At 42.2% G+C, this 19,871-nt stretch overlaps 1 protein-coding gene across 1 annotated transcript in view; it reads right to left on the reverse strand.

Annotated features, from left to right (window-relative positions):
* The window catches only part of CAMK1D (calcium/calmodulin dependent protein kinase ID), a 424,335-nt gene that overhangs the window by 158,954 nt on the left and 245,510 nt on the right, over positions 1-19,871 (reverse strand). The gene's annotated exons all lie outside the window — the stretch shown is intronic.

The raw sequence follows: 19,871 nt of genomic DNA on the forward strand, positions 1-19,871 counted from the left end.
ACCCACCTCCCATGCTCTCTGTTCTTCTTCTTTCTGGAGGCTCTATATCTTACAATGTAGCAATACTGGATTAACTCTCACTGCTTCATGTATATCCCACTCTCCTGGCATTTATTCATATGAATCCCAGGAATGGGCCAAAATCCTATTATCCTGCAGGGCCCAACTCAAATGGCTGAGCCCCCAAGGAGAATTTAATCGCTCCCTCTTCTGTAGTCTCACAACGGCCAGAACAGACTGGCCTGAATAGTCCACTGTATGCAAATCCATCCCCACAACAGGCTAGATGGTCCAGGGAACAGTTTCGTCCTCATGTTCCTGACTCCAGCGTAAGCAATGGAAAACCACACTGAGCTCCTCACTGGGGCTCTAGTCACCATCGCCAACATAGGTCAGCTCAACACCCCGAGCGAGCTAGACTGGTGCTACCCCAAGAGTGCTTCCCAAACAGGCGACACCAGCATCTCCTGAGAGATTGTGAGAAATGGAAATTCTCAGGCTGGGCCCCGTCATACAGAATCAGAATCCCTGAGGCTGGGGCCCAGGAATCTGCCTCAACAAGGTCCTCAGATGATCATCCCACACAAAGTGGAGCTGGAGAAATTCTGTATCAAACCAGGGCTTCTCAAACCTCAGGGCGCACATGAATCACCCGGGGTCCTGGTTCCACTGCACACTCTGATTCAGTGGGTCCAGGACAGGGCCCGAGAGTCTGCATTGCTAACAAGCTCCCAGGAGATGCTGATGCTGCTGGTCTGCGGGCCACACTGGGAGCAGCAAAGTCCTAACGACTGAACGAAGGGAGAAGGAACCAGTCCAAGTCTAGCCCCTCGAAATACCGATTAGGAACAGCCTCTGCTCGGAATGTAAGGTTTGGTATTTGCTGAAAGCATTTGAGAGAAGAATCCTTTCATTATGAGCTAGTTAGCTCTTACTACACACTTTTTCTCTGAAATGACTGCTGAGCCATTTAAAAGCAAGCACTGAACGGGCAGATTCCTGTGAACCCTTGAAAGCAGGGACTACATCTTACTCATTCTGTTTCCACTTAGTACCTAGCATAGAGCTGCTTGATAAATGTTTGCTGAGTGAATAAATGATATTTAAGGCTTTTGTTCCTAAACGGCAAGTCATTATTTATTTAGGGAAAATGGATGCAACTTTCCTAAGTGTGAGCTGTCTTCCCCTCAAAAGAAGTTTATAAGGAATATTATCTTCCCTTTGAGCAGATGAAAGAAGAGAACAAAAGAATTAACCAGGAGAGGTAATGTTTTGCTTCGACTGCTGCGGTTCTTATTAGCCAATGCAGTTGATGTGTAGGAAGTGAGAAGACAGAGTATCCCAAATTCACATTTCACCCGCTTCTAACGTGGAGAACCTGATCATTTGTTAGCAATGGTTTCTGTGATGTCTGAGCAAAATAACATCAGCAACATATCATGTGAACCAGCTAAACTATGCCACCAAGGAAACCATGAGAGATTAATCTGGAACTGCTGAGACCCTAGGTGTCTGTGGAAGTATCATTATTGGACACACCTGAAAGAATATGACAAAAACAGTATACAGCGCATAGATTTTCCCTCTTTTCAATTAAAAAAAGTTGCCATTGGAATCAATCACATGGGCACGAATATTTTCTTTCAGTGAAGTTAATTTAGGGGTTAATTAGCAGCTTAGATTCATGGGAACACGAAAAGAATGGGGTTTATATGGAGAGTTGCCAGATAAAATACAGGGCACCCAGTTAACGTTTGATTGTAGATAAACAATGAACACTTTTTAAATATAAGTGTGTCCCAAACATTGCATTGTTGTTTATCTGAAATTCAAATGTAACTGGGTCCTAGATCCGGCCACCCAAGTACATGAATCACAGTCAATGAGCCTCCAAACTGGGCTTACGGGTTTGTACCTGGAGTCCCAGCTCCCCTCAGAGGTTCAGCCAAGAAGACAATTTGAGCCCTGGACTACAGCCATTAATATTCAGCTATATACAGAGAATCAACTATGTACAAAGCACATGCCTGGCCAACGCAGGAGACTCTAATAAATTAAGAACATAAATCCCTTCTTTGTAGGCAGGGGCTAGAGAAATTAAAGTCTATTTAACCGTTATGTCTTACATGAGTTCTTACAGTGGCTGAAATGCTATTGCTACTGACTCTCCTTCTTAGCGGATGAATCAAGCCAGCAAGCAATCATCATTTCCTGACTTTCTGCTCTGTGTCTGATACAAGAAAACTATAAAATAAGGTTTTTCCTTCCAAAATCTTATCACCCTGATGGGGAGACCCATGAAGCAATTAGGGAAGAATTAAACGTTACGCTCTGCAGAATTGTTAAATTCAGAGAAAGCAAGGCCCTGGGTCAGAATTATGGTGAAGCCCTCAAAAAGTGATGGAGGTTGAGCTGGGTTGGGTAATGTGTGAATAAGCATATTAGAAATTTCAAAGAAATCTTAAAGTGGCCTCTTAAATGTCTCTTAAGAAAAGTGGTTTAATTCACTTGTAAATGTTAGAACGCGAATGAAGAAAACATCCTGATCCCTCAGAGCTGTTCTCAGGTACTTTATTCCCCCTCAGATTCCTTAAGATATACAAAAACTGAACTTAGGGCTTCCCTGGTGGCACAGTGGTTGAGAGTCCGCCTGCCGATGCAGGAGACACAGGTTCGTGCCCCACTCCGGGAAGATCCCACTTGCTGCGGAGAGGGCAGGCCCTGTGAACCATGGCCGCTGAGCCTGCGCGTCCGGAGCCTGTGCTCCACAACGGGAGAGGCCACAACAGTGAGAGGCCCATGTACCACAAAAAGATATACAAAAACTGAACTTAAATTTTTTACATTATTTCAGTACCTAGGCTATCTTCACAAAATGCCATGTGAATATCCATCCACACATCTCTGGGCGCCCACCATGTATCAGGCACATGACTAGGAATCACAGCAGCGACATCTCAGCCCTCACGGAGCTCCATCTTTCTTCTGTTTACCAGAAATCATCCTCGTCATAATTAGTATTGACTCCTGGGAGCCACGCATAACAAGCTTACATATCATGTAAACTCGTCTCATGTATCTTGCAAATATTTGAGGGATATAATTTCCCTACTTAGTTTACTCTTCCTATCATCGACCAATTTCCCTTCAACATGGTTTATATTCCTACCATCATGTTATTGTCACTCTTGTTTGTCCAGACTAGAGCATTCAGAACTGAAAGTAACGATCCCAGTGTAAGATACAGCACCAAGAACAACATATTAAATAACAGAGTAGAACTATTAACCATCATGAGCTGGATATTAAAGTCTAACATGAGGTTCACTTTTTTAAGGCAGCTACACAGCTGCTGGCATATAAAGAAGATAAGCTCCATGGGGGTAGGGATTTTTGACTATTTTGTTTACTACTGTCTCCCCAGTGCTAAGAAAAGGGCATGGCAGGTAGTACTTTCAATACATGTTAGAGTGAATTAATGAATGACTGGATGGATGAATGGAAGAATATAAAGTTTAGGGTCAATTAAATGACCAGATCATTTTTACCTGAACTTCTGCCAAACAAGATCTCCTTTCTTATTCAGGCTTGACCTTTTGAGCTTAACGTCTTCGTTTTAGCTTCATTCAACCCAATCTTTTGGGTTCCATGCAATGCTTCAAATGATCAGAAACAGTCTGAATTTCGATTCTCTCTTCCATTATAGTTACTACCCCTCTCCACTTTGGGCCACGTGCATATTTTGTTGGTACACATTCATACCGTATGTCTTCATCCAAATTCCTAGTTAAAGTCTTAAGTGAGAGAGTTACATGCCAGAACTCCATGGTATTCCACCAGAGACCCCATCAAGAAAACCAAGACATTAATCAGCTGGCTTCAATGGCTGCTGAGTTACAAACCCAGCAGTCTTAGCCCACATTTTACTGAACTAACCATAAGTAGACAATTAGATTCTCGGCTGAAATGGCATTCCTCACTTTTACACAGCACAGAATACTATTTGAAAGGGAAATGGAATGTTTGGGAAGTTTTGTTCTTAGTAAACCCATGGTGACTTCTAGCAACTACTACAGTCTTTACTAAATGATTATAAACCATATGCTTAATTTACTGTTCCAGAACTTTGCTGTGCATTGGAGCCAAACTTCCCTGTTTATACATCTCACAGCCTACCTTTTTCGTATTTGGAAAATTTGCCGACATCTCTTATATTGTTTTCTCAAATATTTCAACTGTGACTTTTTTGCGATAAGTGCAATTTCCTTAGTCCCCTGGGATGTAACACATCTAAACCTAGTGAACTAATTTTATAACTTTCTTTAGGCCCCACTTACATAGCTGTTTTGTACATACCATTTACTGAGTGTTAAGTCTGTGTCAAAACTATACTAAGCATTTTTAAGGATTTCATTTAATACAGCAATCCTACAAAGTAGCTATCATTCTCCCTATTTTTAAAAGAGGAAAACTAAGACCCCCAAGAGGCTAAGAAAGTATTCCAAGGTCATACAACTAGTAACTGGAATTGCCAAGATTCTAACTCCCAAGACCCTGTTCAAGCACTTATAACTTCATATTAACTAGTAGCTATGAGAATACCGAACAGTTCACATAAATTCAGTCATTTGCATAGAATTACCACACCTAAAGCATTAAATTTCATAACTAACAATATGATATCCACTTCTGAGGGGAGTGGGGCAGAGATATGTTCTACTATCCTGAAATCTACTGGAAGCTCTCAGGATACTTGGTTATACACATCCTGACAGATGATATCCCAGCGGGTCAAAGGGAACCAGAGGCAGAGATATTCAGAAGCAGAAGGAACAGTTAGGAGTCCAGAAATTACAATTAGGAAGAGCCTTGCATCAGCCTACATCTGCTGGTATCATCAGAAGGGGGAAGAAAGGGGACAGAGAAAAGAGGTGGGGCATCTCAGCTACAAGCAAATGAAAACTAAGGTTCTGTTAACCTTGCATAGCGAAATACCTGTAGGTCAGTACTCGGTCTCTCCAAAACACGGCCAAGAGGACCTTCAAACATGAGCAATGTCCACCCGCAAACAGCAATCCTTTCTAAAATATGCATAATTCAAAAGAATAATATCACTGAAAGCAACTCTGTGATGAAAAGAACCTCTCTTAATTTTTTTTTTTTTTTTGCGGTATGCGGGCCTCTCACTGCTGTGGCCTCTCCTGTTGCGGAGCACAGGCTCCAGACGCGCAGGCCCAGCGGCCATGGCTCACGGGCCCAGCCGCCCCACGGCACATGGGATCCTCCCGGACCGGGGCACGAACCCGCGTCCCCTGAATTGGCAGGCAGACTCCCAACCACTGTGCCACCAGGGAAGCCCCTCTCTTAATTTTAATCACTTATCTACCAGGCCCAAAGTAAGCACTGTCTGGTATATCTATGTACAGAGGGTAAATGGTTTAGGTGGTAATCTTCTCTAAAGTCTCCATAATCTACAATAATGGACAGAAGAGGTGGATAGAGGGAAGTGGGCCCAGGCAGAGAGAGGGAGAGAAAAGTTGAATGGGAAAACAGCATATGGGCACTGAGGCAGACTTCTGCCTGCATGGTAACTGACAGCCAAGCAAGAAAACCCTAGAAAGAGCCAGGAAAACATTTTAAAGTTAATTCATGCAAAAAATCGTGCCAAGTAGGCCCCATTCCAAACCCCCAGGCTGGAGAGAACATCAGGACCCAAAGGACGGGCATCCTATTGACTACACATGCTCCTATGAAAATGACAGTGACATCATTTCTCCCTCTGGTCTAATTCTCCATGGTCCAAGGAGCCACACATTTTGAACTCCATATGTACTGAGGAAAGTTAGAAAAACACAAAAGAGAAGAGAAGAGAAAGGAAAATCCAACATTTTTTGCTTGTTTTCATCCTATCATGGTTCACTAATCTGGAGGGGGGAGGGGGGGAGGGGGGTGGGAAGACCATGGCAGTTAATTATGAGCACTAAGAGAATTATCAGAAGGAAAGGCAACAAAACACCTTTCCTTTGGGTGGTCCTTGGAAAAGGTCACTTATCTACTCAACTTAAAGAGGCCACAAGAAGGTAAGAGATGGAAGGAAATATAATCAGAAGGGGCAGACAGGAGACACGGTGATTACTAGTGAAAGCAGAACAAATATGGTGGAGGAACCGATCTCGGCGCAGGTGCACAAGGCGGGAGTTACATCAATGAGCCACGACCAGCTTCCTGTCCTCCTCCCACAAGCACTTGCGGGTTAACAGTCCGATCCAAGGAAGTTCTCCCTCAGGGGAAAAGCAGGTCCCTCTCAGGTAAAGACCTAAAGGACCAGGTCTTTCACCACCCACCACTCTTATCTTTTTCTAAACAGCCCAGAAAGTTTAAATTTCATTCACAGAAAAGATGCTATGGTTCTCTGGCATGGCAAATGGCCTCAAAAATATTTGAAGAATATTCTGAAGTCTTGGCAAACAGTCTTGATTTTTCTAAGTAACTATGATTTCCTTTTTTTTTTTTTAATAAACAAAATCATTTAAAAAATCACCCGAAATCCTTCCTTGGGTCAGATTTTTCTCTCCCTCTTGTTACAAGCAGTACAGGAAACAATGCTGAGAAAATCAGGATTTGTCAGTCACAAGGGAAAGTGATAAAGTTGAAATATTTGCCAGGTGGTATTAAAATAATAATACCTTTCCTTTTTATAACTTAACAGGCGCATTCACAGATGTTATCGCATTTCATTCTCCCAACAACGCTATAAAGTAGGCATTATTATTCCTATTTTATTGATGATCACTCCTAGTTTATAACCACTTAATCATTCTCCTATCTTCCCTCCGGTCTGGCTCTCTTTCTAACCATTCTCCATGCTGTTTCCTGAGCCATCATTCCACAATATAGAATTGATCAAATGTCTTAGAATGAAATTCATCAATGGCTCTCCACAGTCCAGAATAAAGTCCAAACGGCTTGACATGACCTACAAGGTCCCATATTGCTTGGTCCTCACCCGTCCATTCCATCTCATCCTCCACCGCTGCCCCATACCAGAACTTTACTGGACCCAGGCAGTTCTCAAACACTAGCGCACACCTTCCTCTCTGGCCACATAGGTGTGCTCATTCCTCTCTTATCTTCTTATTAAACTACTCATCCTCCGAGACCCATCACTTCCGCTGTGAATCCCTTGCTATCCCCTACCTCTTGCAGGACTGATTCCCTCTCCTCTGGGCCACCCCAGTTCTTTCATCACCTTGTCTTTGTACATACTGCATTGTATCCATCTGTTTGTATGCGCATGTGTGTACATAGTTAAATGGTTTTATTTGCAGAGAATAAAAGTCTAGAAGGATACATGTTAAACCAGTAAACGAGCACCTCAAAGAGTGTGCTATAGGATGGGAGGAAATTTTCACCTTCCAGTTTTTCTTAACTGAGGTTCTTCATCTGAACAGAACAGAGAAAAATGATTTGAGTGACTATTTTCTCAATTCTCCCAAGGATGGCACCATACTAGTTGCACAGGGGAGAAAGTGAATTCACTATATACAATAAATGCTTTAGGGAATTAGGGCCTGATTCTCTCATTGAACCCAAGTAGAGAAAGGTTGATGGACTGTTGTACTGCCAGACTTTTACGAAGAGGTAATTTTTAAAAGGCTCTTGATCAAAATCATCAACACCTGATTCACCAAAATGTATCCATAATGCTGGACACAAAGAAACACATATTGATTAGTTTAAGCGCTCAAGCAGTCAAGAGATAGGTTGGGTCTCAGCTCTGACACATCTAACTGCAAGATTCTGGACAAGCCTTTAAATACTTTCTGACTTGATTTCCTCATTTGTTAACTGAACATTAATTATGCAGTTTCATTATGTATACACACACATATATACATGTATAGAAGAAAAAATATTATATATATACACATACATGTATCATGTTACATATATATAGAGATCTTGTCTATTAAAAATACAGGGGGGCTTCCCTGGTGGCGCAGTGGTTAAGAATCCGCCTGCCAATGCAGGGGACACAGGTTCGAGCCCTGGTCCGGGAAGATCCCACAAGCCGCAGAGCAACTAAGCCCGTGTGCCACAACTACTGAGCCTGAGCTCTAGAGCCCACGTGCCACAGCTGTTGAAGCCCAAGCACCTAGAGCCTGTGCTCCGCAACAAGAGAAGCCACCACAATGAGAAGCCCGCGCACCACAACGAAGAGTAGCCCCCGCGCATCGCAACTGGAGAAAGTCCGCACGCAGCAACAAAGACCCAACGCAGCCAATAAATAAATTAATTAATTAATTTTTAAAAAAGAATATAGGCCACTCCTGGGAAGGCGAGGATTCAAAATCCAAAGCTTCGAATCATCTTCTTTTGATGCCAGCAGATGACGCTGTAATCAACAGGACACCAAGAGGCAAAAGACTGGTATCTAAATCAGCTACATCTTAAGAATGCAAGCCAATTTGTTTGTTTAAGGATGAAGTAGTACACGTGATATTTTCTCATTTTGAAATGAGTTTTGCTTTGAATCCTTCAAAACAAACAAACAACAATTAAAACCTTGTGCACTGCTGACCACATGTTCAAAAAAGCATCTCAGGCATCCTTAGCACAATGCAGGCTACACAGGGTGGAGGCCTGGCCAGCATTTGTACATAAGGAGGCAGGGCGGGAGCCTGTAATGGTACCACGGGAGGGGCGCTAACTAGGCTGGCTCTGTCTCTAGGGGAAAATGATGGACATTCTCTCTAGGACAGAAAATGGTGTATGTCAGTCACATCATTTTCCAGAGTCTTAGTTTCCTCATCTAGAAATTAACTAGGCAAACAGGATGCTCCCTCAGGTCCTTTCCAACTCTCAATGAATTCAAAATTAAGGAGCCAAAGTACATTGAGGTATAAAGGATGCCACAATGCTTGATTCTAAGCCAATATTCAGTGTTCTCCAGAACACTGCTTGCTACACAGAAACCTGGATAACGAGTCATGCTTCAACAGGCTCTTTTGCGTGGGTAAGTTTGTCAGTTAGACGTAGAATAGAATTTATTGAGATAAGAATCCATTCACATGGAAAAGACCTTCTTTTCCCTCTCCCAAAGTCAGCTTCCACGAGGCCCTGAACCAACAGAGAAAGGACCAAGTGATTTGTTCATGTCTGGAATAACTCCAGAAGTTCCAACCAAGGCCTGGTTAGCTTTAGTCCAAAGGAGAAATGTTAGGTCCAAATCAGTGGGAAAAACCCAGTGCCTGGCACATACCAACACTCAGCGAGTATTGTAGAAGAACGGATAAATGAATGAACAATTAACTCCAGCCTTCCTCAAGTCTTACAGACCAAAGGCACTCAAAAGCTGGGCACCTGAATTGAAAAAGGTTAGAAGATTTGACTCTCTGTAATTCTTTCCTACTCCTGTTACCACCCAGGATAAATTACAGGTGGGTCTCAAAATCGGCTGTATGTTAGAATTACCTGAGGAGTTTTAAAATATATGACACCTGGATCTAGTCCCTGGACATTATGATTAAATTGGCTTGGGAAGTAGTCTAGGCTTCTGGATATTTTTGGGAAAAAAAAAAAAAAAATCAAAGTGATTCAAATGCAAAGTTTGAGAACCACTGGTAAGTCACTGAGTTAATGAAAACCTTAGATGGTGAGGAAGGATTTACCTTTAAATACTTGGCTGAAGGGCTTCCCTGGTGGCGCAGTGGTTGAGAGTCCGCCTGCCGATGCAGGGGACACGGGTTCGTGCCCCGGACCAGGAAGACCCCACATGCCGCGGAGCGGCTAGGCCCGTGAGCCATGGCCGCTGAGCCTGCGCGTCCGGAGCCTGTGCTCCACAACGGGGGAGGCCACAACAGTGAGAGGCCTGCGTACCGCCAAAAAAAAAAACCTGGCTGAATACATTTATTTCATAATTGATCTGATTTAAAGGTAAGATTCAGGGTGTCCTGAGGATAAAGGTTCAAGGCAACTTGCCCAACAAATTAGTCCTCTGGGAAAAAGAATATGAAAAATTAACAATATTCAACTGGTTAACCATAACATTTCTAGTATTTCTTAGTAAGGCTTTGAAACACTAACACATTTAAGGGAATGTTGTGGTTTCCTTCTCTGGATTTTTGGGTAACTTTCCGTCAAAGGGTAATTATACGTTTTTCTGGATGTTTTAACATGAGAATAGATGCCTTGCACTCCTGGAGAACATAAGGCACACACCTGCCTGAAAACAGAGATAAAGTCTTGTAACTTTCATTTACTAGCTCCACTGACATGAAAACACAGTCTCCAAAGGCACCTTAGAAGGAGAATCTCAGAAAGCTTGTTCCAGGTTCACTGCAGGTAATTCCAAGGCAAATTCAGAAGCCACGCCCATGTGAGATCCTGTGATGACCTATAACCAGGTGCCAATGGCCTGGGCCGCATCCTGCAGCTTCATCACAAACACCCTGTGCCCCAGACTGAAGACACTGGGCTTGCATTCAAGAAGCATCTTAGAGGCTTCTAGCTCTGAACACTTGCATTCATGTGAGTATAAAGGAAAGGGGACCAAGACAACGCATTGGAATCTTGGGAAAAGGCATCATATCCTTTTTCTTTCCTACCGTGAGAGCCCTGTGTTTTCTCTGTGCTGATACCCACAGCAAGGTCCTGTATTTCACAACTTGAATCCAGGACTCTGCGAAGTCCGTAGGTGCCCAGAATGGCTCAGGGTCATGGCCCTGGCACAGCACAGCCTGCACATGGACACAGAGCCCCGGGAGCACGGGTAAGAAACGAAGAGGCACAAGTCTGCTGCCTGTTCTCCTTGCAGATAATGAAGCATCAGGGCCACCCACGCGAGCACGATCCTGGGCAGCTCCCTAAATCTGCTGGAATATTGTGCTGTTTATTGATAAAGCAAGAAGCAAATTTATAAAAGAAGAAGTTGGGATGAAAAAGGGTAAGAAGGAAAAAGAGAAATGGAGAGAAGTCTGCTCTGAACAACTGTCTCCCGTCAGCTCCACTTCAGACTTAGGCGGATGGAACTTGCGCCGTAAAATGCTCCTCGCCGTTCCAGGAAAGTGCCCACGTTCAGAGACAACAAACACCAAATTGAGCGTTCTTTAGCTTTTGCACATCAGTAATTAAAGCCGTCACACAGCTCGCTCAGGTCAGCCCCAGGCTTCAGAAAATCAAGTGCATTCAATGGAAAAAAACAGTGTTCAGGCACTTACATGGTGGGAATTCATGAGGGTGGTTGTATGCTTTATATATATAATTTTAAAAAACACAGAGATAATCGCTATGAGTGTCTAATAACGGCAACTCTGTATTCTTTCTTGAGAAAGCAAGAGTAAGTTTCTTCATACCTGAGATTAGAGGCACGATTAGAAAGAACAGCATGTCGGACTTCTCTAGAGGTCCAGTGGTTAAGATTCTGCGCTTCCACTGCAGGGGGTGCGGGTTCCATCCCTAGCCAGGGAAGTTCCGCATGCCGTGCAGTGCGGCCAAAAACAACAAAAAAGAAAGAACAGCATGTTTTGCTTTGTCGATGATTTGTTAAGAGGATGTGTCTGATATATGCATCGCCTCTCCAAATCACAGTTTTATGGTAGATGGGTGTGAAATGCCGAGACAGTTCGGAGTTTATAGTTATATGATGTCCTGCTAATAAAAGATGATGATAACCCAGGGGATGAGCACCAGGGCTGTGAGCAAATTCTCAGGAATGATACTATTCACAGATGGTGGCTCATAAACTAATTGCTATTCATCCAGTTTTCTATGCAGAGTTTAAAGGAGAATTAGGAAAGCAATTGTGCTGTGAGGGAGAAGGGGATGGGAGAAGTCCAGCCACACAGATTGTCCCTGACAGCTACACAAGGGTAGCCGGGGAGGGGAGGGGGCCGTCCCTGGACTCCTCGGCTCAAGCAGAGCAGCTGAAGTGCTCAGGCGATGGCCACGGTCTGCAAGCCAAAGAGCGGGGAGGGTGGGCCAGGCTGAGGTCATACACAGCCCGCCGGGTGCATTTTAGGTGACTGCCTTTTTCAGAGCAAAGCCATGGAGACTTTTTTCCTCCAAACATCCAAGCATCTTAGTCCAACGGCCAGACTTCCTTGAGGTCACTTTGGACCCATGCTTTCCAATCTGGTTTCTCCCAAATCCTCCAGATTCTCAATAAATATTTTAGAAACCATCATGAAATACAACTTTCACAGATCCAACTCTAATAGATACCAAATGTGAACACAGTGGAAACTACCAGCACGTCCCCTTGTGTTCTCCTTGAAAGCCTCTGTAATAAATAAAAGTTATAAAATTGGACTTATGTCACGCTGGTGAAATACTATTATTTCTTACCTGTTTGTGTACTGGGGCTCTATATGTATAAGAGTTTATTTTTTTCTATATGTATAAGAATTTATTCTTTTTTGTTTTTTAAAAGAACTTATTTTTTTAAAAAAGAAGAAAAGAAAACGAAAAAGATAGGGGAAAAGGAAACCAGTGCACTAAATAATACGAAAGTGAATAAAAAAGTTTCTTCCCTACTCTACCTAGAGAAGACGAGTGTTATGAATATATTTTCAGATACAAAGGGAAGACCTGTCCTCAGAAAGTCATTCCGCAAGATGCTAATGTTCTTCCTGAATCGTTGGCCTTTTTAGAGTTATTTCTTTTAACTTAACGTTAAAATCAGGAAGAAGCCAACCATGCAACAACAGAGACAGGAAGGGGATGAGGCGCTACGTACACACGTACGTATACACGTGCACACAGGCATCCACGCACACACACATGTACATACACACACATACATACATTGTGGGGCCACTCTCCCTAAGCCCAGTCTGAAGTCACACAGTGCTGGATCTAACAGCATTGCAGTTGCTATTCCACCAGAGGCTGGGGGGGCAGTCAGCACTGTGGAAGACACTCTTGCAGGCACAGAGCCTGGCAGAATGATTTATCTCAGGGAAAGGATGCCAAGAACATTTGAGGGGTAAAGGAACAGAAAAAATAAGGGCCTGGGTGGAGGAAGGTGCAAAGTGTGGTGCCTCTTGAAAAGCATGCACAAAACTGAGTCAGGATAATTTCCCACCCTGTAATGCCGAATCAGAAGGCAGAGGAAGCCCCGGTGTGGCCGTGAGCTGGTTAATTCAGGAGCCTTAGGGGGAAGCAAACTCCAACGTGGGAATGCAGACTGTCAGTTCTAGGATCTTGCAATAAGGGTGTGGAGACAGATGAACCATCTGGTAGTGCTCCCTCTTTCATCGTTTTTTTTTTTTTTCCTTCCCTCTTTTCTCTTGCAGGGGGGTGAGGGACGGGGCTGGTGGTAAACGAAGCATCTGAAGCTCTAATGTGACCTGATGACAAAGAAACACCCAGAGGCCCAGCTTAACAAGACAGTCCATCAGCTGTCATGATGAACCCTGCACAAGAATGCCACCAACTGCACTGCAGGTGGGGCAGCAGGGGAAGGGAAGGGAAAAGCATGACCTCTTACTGTCACCACCACTCTTCCTCAAAGTTCACTGCATACAAGAGCCCTTGCAAGAGCATCAGGGCACATTATTTCCAGAAAGCTTGCATAAAACTCACAGACCTAGACTCCATCAAACATCCAGAGAGTTCCTATGGGTGCCAGACCTGAGGCCAAGCAGTGGGGTTAGAAAGATAAATAAAACAGAGTCCCTGCAACCCAGTGGCTCCCTGGCCAGCTCAGGAAGACAGGTGTGTATGTAAACATCAGGATACAGCACAGCCAACCTCCTGCCAGGGAGCCGGATGTGGATCATGGAAGCACAGCCTGCTCCCATGTCTTATTCTGCCCGGGCACACAGCAGGGCTGCACCCGGGGAGCTGACACGCGCTCTGGGTTTTGGCAAGTTTGCCAGGCATAGAAGAACAAGGAAGAGAGCACTCCAGAGAGAGGGAACAGCATTTGCAAAGACACAGAAGAGTGATGTGGACATAAGGATACTCAGATGGATGGGGAAGAAATCGATGAGAGTAGATTGGGGAAAATTATGAGACGCTTGCTTGCCAGGTTCAACAGAGTGGGTTTTATGCCAAAGGAACTAGGAAGCGGGATACACGTGTCAAACTCCAGCTCTGAAAAAAGTACACGTAGTGTTTTGTTTGGCAGGGATATTTAAATATAGCCAATATTTCATAATAACTATAAATGGAGTATTACCCCCTAAAAATTATGAATCACTATGTTATACACCTGAAACTTATAATATTGTAAATACCTCATTTTTTAAAAAGAGCAATACCAAAAAGAAATACATTAATTGCTTAACTAAGCCATGTGACGTAGTTCCTTACAAACCATGCTTGAAATCCTAACCCTCTCTCTCTCCTACTGATGTTGTCACTTTAAACATGAAATTTCACTTTCTTCCACTTTTAACCTCCCAGGTGGGAAGTTCATACGCACTTTTCTCTTTCATCATAAACAAGTAGAAAAGTCAACTTGACCACAGTGTAAATGTCTAGATGTCCTTGGGGACCGAGGTCAATGCAAGAGCTCTTAGTAAGTAGTGATGGAAAGGGTGGAATCCTGAAAAATGTCAAGTTCATGACTCTTTTTACCAATAGTTTTTTTTTTTTCTTCCTCTGAAAGAGAAGAGAATTGTGAGAAAGAAAACAATATCTGTCATGATCTGGGGTTTTGTTCTTCAGAGTCTTCCTACATCTCTAGAATCGGGATCCCACTGATGGAATATTTCTTATTATTTTCAAAACCACACTGTAGATGTTGGAAAGACCTTTGCCTCTTCATCAGCCACCGACTTGCCAGCTACTTGATGGGATTTCTGGGCTCCACGAGCCCAGAACACAGTTTCTATGGGCTCCAACACACAGCCTCTGGTCATATGGCAGGCCAGCCTCTCTCTCCTTTTAGAGACATATCTATCTGCTCTTTTTTTCTTCTTAACTTGTTCAAACTTAGTACCTAATAATAACACAGAATGAAAGTCAAAGCAGCAGACCTCACAGCTGCCTCTCTGGATTACTGTGAACTCAAACTTGGCAAAGCACAGATCTTACGAGATACTGAATAGACATAGGGTTTCAAAGTGAACACTAGCCCCTCAACTCCAGATATATAGGACAAGACTCTGCTGTGAGATTAGATCAAATAAACAGACCAACACTGAAATCTGTCTCTGGGAGTGGTAAGATCACCAAGACTCCCATGTAATATAGGCAAGCACATTTGCAGGTCCTACCCAATTCCCCTAAAACACCATGACTAGGCTCGTGGAACCTGGGAATGATGTATATATTTGAAAGTTTCTGGCAACTCTGATGATTAGCCAAATTTGGGAGCCAATGTCTCAGCCAGCCCTCCATTTACAGATGGGAAAATTAAATGACTACTTCACAAATGGTCAGCCGGTTATGATGACAGTATGTCCCAGGGTATAACTCCTTTATATTCTACGGAGAAACAACTTTTGTATAAATGAAGTTATAAATCAAAACAACACACTCTGAAATAACACTTGTTCTACCTCCTTCCAGATTTGAATTTTGCATTCTGGGGCTCCTTTCATGGTGGTGGCGTGGGGAGGATTCCTGGGGTCAAAGTCTAGGGCACACACCCTGGGCAGGACATCTCCTAGGTCACGTGTCCTTGACCCTGCAGTCTCCCTCCCTCTCCATAGATGTATATATACATATACATAAATATGTCCATACATTTTCACAGAGATGGATTTTCTACTAAGCATCGCCAAATAACATTTTTAAGGAAACTGCTATATGTTGCTAAAGTAAAAGAAATCAGCATGACAAAGGATAAAGAATTGCTGAAGTTTTAAAGTAATAATTTCCTACAATTCAGTTGGACTTTGATTTTTTTCCTTGTTCACTTCCATATTTTTTGTAATAACTATCATTTACTTAGAGCTTTCTATGTGCAGGACCCTGGGCTGATCACATTTCATTTCAATAACTGAAAATGCTAGGGGATGGACCTATTATCCTTATTTTACAAGAAAGGAAACTGAGATTTAAGGGGATTGGGCAATTGGCCCAAAATTAGTTCACTGGAATGTCCTGAATTCAAACCCATGACTGTCTTATTGGGAAGGAAAGTCTGGGTGTAGTCCCCTACATTTCTTTAAGATAAGTAAATTTTTCCAGAGAAAGAGAAGTCTTACTATTTCTGTAACATTATAACAATATTAGTTACATAACAAGATTTTTTTTTTTTCAAATTTCTATTACCTGTAATGGTGGTCAGGGAGGGTTCTTTAGAGCTCCACAAGTCAGACAGGGAGAAACTCTGAACATTCAAATGAAACAATATTAAAAAGTTCTCACTGATATTGCAGGAAATTACTCTCCTAATATCCTTGAAAAAAATCTTTGAAAATCAATTACAAGAACGCTTTACACTAAAGAGATCATCTCCCATACTGAGACTTGAGTTTTTACCCAGCTTCTGGATAAAAATAATTAACAGAATAAACCAGAGAGCAAGTAATTCTTCTCATAGAAATTTATTTTCTGTTTTGTGGAAGACACTAAACAGAAACTATTTACAATGTTTCAATCACTTACTAAAAAGCTAGACATGTATAAAAAAATTACAGAAATTCTCCAAAAAGTATGAAAATGATTTAAATAAAGTCCGAAAGCCCCATGACGCAGATGGACAAAAAACCATTTCCTTAGGAACGTTTACAACATAGGCAGCATTTTTAGATAAACTGCTCAGAAGTTATTTTTTGGAAACTCCGATGATGTCCATGTAACCCTCTTCCTTTGTGAAGTTCTTGAGTTTTCACTCGATCTACATCATTCCCACACAGCTTGTGCTTTGGGGAAAGTTAACTCTACCCCTGGCAGTAAGATTGGGGCATTTGGCTCAGACCTTGAACAAGGAAGCAACTGATCTCGAAGTTGCTGGCAGCCATCATGGGACCACAAGAAGGAACTAACAATAGGATGACATTGTGGAGAACAGAGCATAGAACATTGATAGAAACCAAGGTCTTGATCTCAGTATCGTTTCACTGAATGAAACCAAATGAAAGCCAGCCCTATCTTTGGAGAATCAGACACATCAACCAATTTCCCCCCTTGACTGTTTAAGCCAATTTCTAATACAAGCTTTGTTTTCTGTTGCTTGCGATCAAATGCATCCTAATGGATAGTGTCCAAAAAGTGAAGAAGTTCATATATTTCTAACTTATGCCATAAGTGTGAACAAAAATAGAAGTCTGTTTCATATCTAGGTTTAGCAATAAATTTGAAAATGATAGCATCGCCTTAATAACGAATCTAACATTATTATTAGTCCTGACTAAAAATAGCAGGGGATAAATGGTTGCTCCTGTCAGAGTGTGGGAAAACGTTCACTGCTCTTCATATACTTCACAAAAATGTGCATCCACTTAAAAATGTGAAAAGAATAAGGAAGACAGAGAAGGATACAAACTTTGGAATGATTCTCAGAGATGTGAGACATATGGTAAAGGTCAGAGGTTAAGAAAACGAGAGTTTCACAAAAGAAAAGGAACGGATTTAAGCCATTTGTGAAGATTTTCTAACCTTCACACAATCCCACTTGGATTTCTGCATATTTGAAATCCAATCCCAACATAGGAAATTTCTACAGGAGCCATTTGACACCCATCTCCACTTTCTTCAGAGATAAGGAAGAGGTCCACTGAATGCAGCCTTAGAGGGATATTAACATGAAATTGGTATTAACTTGTAATGGCTTATGAAAAAATAATGAGAAAAGTCATTTCTCTGTGGAGTTACACAAGATATGAATCAGAGCTTTCAGTGCCTGTAAGGAAAAATGTGTAATTTAGCACAAAAGGCCTGGAGCCCCTTCGGAATCAGAAGGAAGACTGCACAATGAGGGGGTCAACAAAATTCCAGGGGAAGCTCCAAAGCTCAGATGGCTGAGAGCAGCCAGGAGCCCCGAGGAAAAGGTGAGGGGAGCCGCGCACTGAGAAAGCAACAACCAAGAGAGGAAACGAAGGCAACATCTGAGAAGAAGGTCTTGGAGGTTTCCAGGGATGCGGCCAATGCTGTGGGTAAGAAAATATTCAATTTGGTGGCCTACTGAGATGGTGAGTTATCTGATTTGTCACAAACATGGAAGGAATTGAGTTTGGGTGTCAAAGGTTTGGTCATTTGGCACAGTCCTCTGTTTTGAGTTGTGTTTATTTTTTGACTCACACTAACGGAGAAAAGAGACATTTATTGTTGTTGGGAAATTCAGAGAAGTAACTCTGTCCTGTTTTACTCAGGCAGCCCTAGTGGAAGAAGTAACAGGGTGAGAGCCTCTTGGCGGGGGGGACTTTTACACCCCGAAGAAGGCTAGGTCACACAGACCGCGTTAAATATAAATAAATAAATAAATAAATAAATATATATATATATATATATATATATATATAGTTTGGTGACATAATAAATAACATAATAAATATGTTATGTCTAGTTTTTATAGTCATTTTGGGGAAAAGAAAAGAAAAAGAAGTTATGTAACTCAGTCTCTTCCAAGACTACTTTTGACTCTTTATTTTTATATTTTACCTCAAATATACTAGGAAAAACTGTTAAGTTTTCTTCACAGAATATTCCCCTACACTCACTGGAAATGACTACACAGTATTCTTCTACATTGTCAAGATCCAATCATAACTCGAAACCCTAAAATAAACTAAAGAGAGTGGGTGGTAAAATTAAATGAAAAGCATAAAAAACATGGAAAAAAACAAAAAGAAACCAGTGTTAGGGTAAATTTAATTTATTGTGTCATTTATTATTGGCAGAATTATTTTTGAATCTAGCTTCTGGCCATGTGTAAATTTAATTAGTATGCCTTCCATGTCCTCTTTCAAGCTATTTATTTTTCCAGTATTGGAAAGAGTATGTTCTGAGCCAGCCCTGGGGAAAATCTCCAGAAATTTCCTTTCAGGTCTATATTTTCAATTGCCTTTGGGTGTGCCTCCTCAACCAATCATCTGTCCATTTAACTGTGGTATGATTTAGTTCACATGTTCCCATCTCACCTACAAGGATATTCATTAATTTATTCAACAAACATTTATTGAAGCCTTACTATGTGCCAGTCCCTACACGCACTGGACTAAATGACTCTTGGCTTCAAGGAAATCACAGTCTAGTCCATCGATGGGCCAGTGAATATTTACAACACACTCTGGATAACAGGTACAGCATCTCCAAGCACATGAGAGTTCGTCTGTGTCAAAATTTTGCTGAAAATCCTATGCTGAGTCGAAGTGATTCCTGCTTCCTTTTCTTACGGTGTTCAAAGCCCATCTCTTCCATGGTATGTTTTCGAGTCTGTCCAGGATCAACTTATTCCTCATAGTCCTAGATTTACATGTTTTGATGATTTAAATATTGACTTATTTTTTTTTTAAGTCAAAATAGTTTATCAAAATTGTATTTTGGGCCTCCCTGGTGGCACAGTGGTTGGGAGTCCACCTGCCGATGCAGGGGACGTGGGTTCGTGCCCCGGTCCGGGAGGATCCCACATGCTGCGGAGTGAGCTGTGGCCGCTGAGCCTGCGCGTCCGGAGCCTGTGCTCCGCAGCGGGAGAGGCCACAACAGCGAGAGGCCCGCGTACCGAAAAAGAAAAAAAATTGTATTTTAAGGCAAAGAATATCCATGATGATGGATAAATTATTCTTTAAAATCAGTTTGAAAGAATTTAGTTAGAATATGCAGTTTACAGATTCCTGATCTTTTTCATGTCACCAGAGGGTGAAAAAAAGATCATATTTGTAGAGCCGTGAAGTAAAGACAGATGTAGGCCATGAATGTACTTTCTACCAATTACAGAGAGAGGCAAATAGCCTGATTCCATCTCATGAAAGAAA

Source organism: Phocoena sinus, chromosome 2 (assembly GCF_008692025.1).
Source record: "Phocoena sinus isolate mPhoSin1 chromosome 2, mPhoSin1.pri, whole genome shotgun sequence".
NCBI lineage: Eukaryota > Metazoa > Chordata > Mammalia > Artiodactyla > Phocoenidae > Phocoena > Phocoena sinus.